This window comes from Crassostrea angulata, unplaced genomic scaffold (assembly GCF_025612915.1).
Source record: "Crassostrea angulata isolate pt1a10 unplaced genomic scaffold, ASM2561291v2 HiC_scaffold_123, whole genome shotgun sequence".
Lineage (NCBI taxonomy): Eukaryota > Metazoa > Mollusca > Bivalvia > Ostreida > Ostreidae > Magallana > Magallana angulata.
This window is the reverse complement of record NW_026441678.1, coordinates 35,734-40,288: the sequence shown is the minus strand read 5'-3', so window position 1 is coordinate 40,288 and position 4,555 is coordinate 35,734.

The following is a 4,555-nucleotide window of genomic DNA, read 5'->3' as shown; positions in this document are numbered from 1 at the left end:
TGACATCAGGCGACAATCGTCGTCTGTAAAAACGAATGCATTTGTTTACACCACTTTTTTCATAAATAAAAAATAATAAAACACATTCTATTTTAATACATATGAACATTTTTAATAATATTTGTTCTAAATTAGTAAATTTTAGTTTTTTATAAGGATATGGTATGTAGTCATTTCAAGCAGTCGGCAGCTGTGCTGCAGGAACGCTACGTAAGCCGCGTCAATCTTGATACTTATTGTGTTGTTCACATTAAAATTCATACTTTAAAGGATAAAAACTAAATAAAATCATAATGAAAAGTAACATTGCTGATAATTTTGTGAAAATACACATATGTAACTACATAAAATAATGTGCACTTACCAAACTTCTGCAAGTTCAGCTTCACCGTCACAATATGTTTGTTTCCGGATCGCCGATCGATTCAGACTGATTATTATAATTTTTCACACGATTTTTTCTCCGAATTTTCGATATTTGAATATGAGCGACTAAGAATACCACGAAAAAAATTTAAACAAAGAAAGTACATATCTATTGCTTACTACAGACGAAATTTTGTTGTGGTATTCTTAGTCGCTCATATTTTTTTTAAGAACGCAAGAACGTTGAAAATAGTGGTTTTCTTGGTGTTTTTCAGAAATATGCATGTATTCCATCCATTTAATTTTATTTTACCAACACTTGTGAAGAAATCAAACAGTTTCTATAGTTAGTGCTTGTTATCAACTTTATAAAAAATATGATATTTGTTAATGTACGTGCAGTATATTTTAAAGAAAAATTGGGGGCATTTCTACTATATATATCCTATCTAGTCCTTTCTTTATATTTTTTCATTTTTTAAAATTATATCAGGTAATTAAACAATGTAACAATTACAATACAATGCAACATATCATATATAAACATAATATTAACCAAAAACTGCATAAAACACAATTTTGGGGGTAAAAAGTCTTTTTTCATGACAAAAAAATCGGATTTCAGGAAGTGTTACAATTACTGTGTATATATCTTTACAGTACAAAACATCTAAGTATTCAATTCAAGGGGAATTAGTGTAGAATACAAGCCAGTTAAAGGGAAAACTGTAGATATATAATAGTGACCAAAACTTGAATTTGCTGCAAATGTTGAATAAAATGTATTTTTATTTACAACCTGTGTAATAACAACTTTGATTTCTCAGATATTTTTTAAACATGGAACACTTTGAAAGATAAGAAATGCTTTGATATTTCAACAACTCGACCATATTAATACAAGATAATTGAACATATTATTAACAAACATGAAGAACATAACAATATTTATGGAGAGAGGAGCATTGAATTTCTCCTTCTCCAACCAACAAAAAGTCGAGCACTTCTAGGTACATGGTTAAACTGTTAACAAATATATAATTTCGTTAATGGATTATCATGACATTAACCGCATCTTATTGCACTCAAAGATAAACTTAATTTAATTACTTATTCAGAACTATAATTCTAAAACAGAAAATTATAGTTTTTTAACATTAAATATCACAATGACCGATTTCTTTAGATCATTTATGACTTAGCAATTACATGTGCAGAAACAAGAAAACAACTGCTACTTAACGAAGATGCCTTTAAACATCAACTCATTATATGATAAACATTAACCCAACGTTGGCTTAAATAATCATCTGGCATCTTGGATTTTTGCATATTAGACATCTTGTATGTAAAACACACATTCTGCAAGAAACAATTATAATAAATTGACCATTTCTCTTTAACATAATTTCATAATATTACATGTAGTTTTTTTACACGTTAAATAATAGATTAAATACTTCAAAGTTCAAAACAGTTTCCAAAAACCTTTTTGATAAACTTACATTAACTACAACTGTCTGAGAGATCAAATCCATTTTTTATGAAAAATCACAGATAACAGATAGTTGACTCTCAATCAACATAAATTGTCACTCTTCTGTTCCACTCTGATCGCTTTCGGAACTATCCATGACTTCTGGAATGACTGAGGCATCCTCAAGGTATTGGGACCAGTCTTGAGTGGATCTTGCAGAGTGTGTTCCGTTCATGTCCCAGGTACCATAGAGCAGAAGCCACCTGGGCACACACCCCAACAACCCTTGCGCCAGCACGGCATTGGCAGTACCAACCAGTAATGGCTCCTGAGGAATGTTCAATCCATAGGAAATACTGTTTGCTGGAGATATGACGACTTTGTATCCGTACACGCAAAACATCCGGAATGTCATTGTTTACCATGATGTTGTAATCCCCATCATCATTCTTGCATGTGTTCTGCAGTGTAACTCTTGGCAAGCTTCAGCTGGTAAACCCCGACAGTCAGATTAAGGAGCACTTCTTCAGAGAGGAGAGGAAAATCCAATGTATCAATGGCATTCATTGGGGTCCATGCTTTTATCCTTCGATGCAACTCTTCAGATTCAACTCGCTCTTGAAGTTTGTTTGTTTGAGATGCTAAATACTGAATAAAAAGAAACAAATCATTTTTTTATATATTAATTTTAACTAATTAAGGTCTTCCGTTTCCAACGGAAGACCTTGTACTGATTCTGTTGGAAATTCTTCATTATTATTTTTCTTCTTCTTTTTCTTCTAGACGTTTCTTTAAACTGTAATATCTCGCTTGTTTGTCATTAGATTTTATTCAAATTTTCAGGGTTTATTGGAAATGACAATAGCTTACTATATCACAAAATATTTCGCAATCGCTACTTCCGGTTTTGAGTTATTCTCCTTTGAATATTTTTTTAGTGGGTCTCGTGTACCTGCAAAGGCTCCGAGTTGATCCGTAGCAAGTAGTTTTAATTTACAAATCTTTAAAGTAGACATCTTGAACGTTGTCCTCCTAGTTTTACATGTTTGATTAACCCACGTTTACTTCTTAAAAAATTACATCGAAATTTATGTTTCAAAAAATGTTAAATTTTGCTTATATCTTTGCTCAATAACTTTTTAGTTGTAAATTTTTTCAAAACACATAAAGAACAAAAGTTGTGCAGAATATTAAGACCTTTCATTTGATACCATAAAAAGGGGCTAGCCCCTAAAATGAGGGGTCTAGATTCCTTAAAAGTCTTTGCTTCATAACTCTAAAACGGTAAATTTTTCGATATCGGCGTCGCTGCAAAAAATGTTGTTTGTGACTTAATTGATCTGATAAAACTGTTTTTGTGTTCGGGTATTGCATAATATGAGGGTAAAAAGTAATACGTGTTGACCAGTACTCGCCGCAATTTGGCCAAGTTAACGAAACTCTCCCTCGCCCGCGGCCGAGAAAATCGGTCACCATGGTCGCGGCTGGGCTACCTAGCGGTCAGCGGTTATCTAATACACGAGAGTGCGTCTCTCATATATGAGTTTATTTAGCCGCAAACTCAAGAATTGTTTTAGTTTTGATTACACATAAAAGTTTATGGACTAAACGATTAGGTGTCAATTAAGAAATCGTTAAGTTAATTAATAAAAGCAATGTCATTCTCAATCTAAAGCAATATGTGACATATATCAATTGTGGGTTTCAAGTTTAAAATAAAGAAATTCTATTTGATAGAATATGGTCATTATACTGCAAACTTCTCAAATCTTCCTGGGCTCTGAGCTGTGCGTGTCTGTGCGTTGTACCTTTACGTAATCTATCCTTCGTCCACGGCCGAGGTGATCAGCCACGGCTGCACTAGCTAGCGATAAGCGGTTAGGTGGCAGGGGATAGTTTCGAAGGAAAGACCCGGTCAAAATTTTGAAATAAAGGGAGAACCTGGGGTTTGGCTGGTTATTTGAGGGGTATAAATTGGTAGAATATTTATTGCATTCATTTTGTGGATAGAGGAGCTCATGTCAATTTCATTGATATATGACACTTTAATACTGGTAGCACTTTTCATCAGATATGGAATTAAAATGCGAAACTGTGGCCAACATTTTCACTTTCGGTTTTGTGCTTGAAAAGTAGGGTGGGTTCAGAACACGAAATGTCACTCGGAAAGAAGGTGATTGACCCCCCATCAATTGGTGATTATTTGCATGGGTATACATTAAGCTACCAATCCTATGGTAGTTTATGGCAGTTGCTCGGGACTGGAGCGTGGTTATGGACCCGTGAAAATGTGAAAAAAGGGCAATTTTTCAGAAAATTTTGAGACCGTCCCTGGCTATTCTTTATAGTGCTATATGTAAGTTGTACTTGTTTTATTCTGAAATGTTTAAAAATTCTCAAGAGTCGGGACCATGTGTCCCCTGCATGCAAACCAATTTTAGCAAATTTAAAAATCCACTGAAAAATTAAATCACATATATGAGCACAATCTGCCTCACATTTCCTCGACCAAAAAAACTATCCCCTGCCACCTTATCTAATACATAAGATTCGCACACCGCGACGCACACTTGATGAATATGAACTTGTTTGAGTTTATATAGCCGTAAATACAAGAACTGTTTTATTTATAAAAGTTTGTCCATCTTTTATTCATTTTATTAAAAATTTGAGTGTAAGTGAATATCAATGAACGATATTATTCCAAATCGG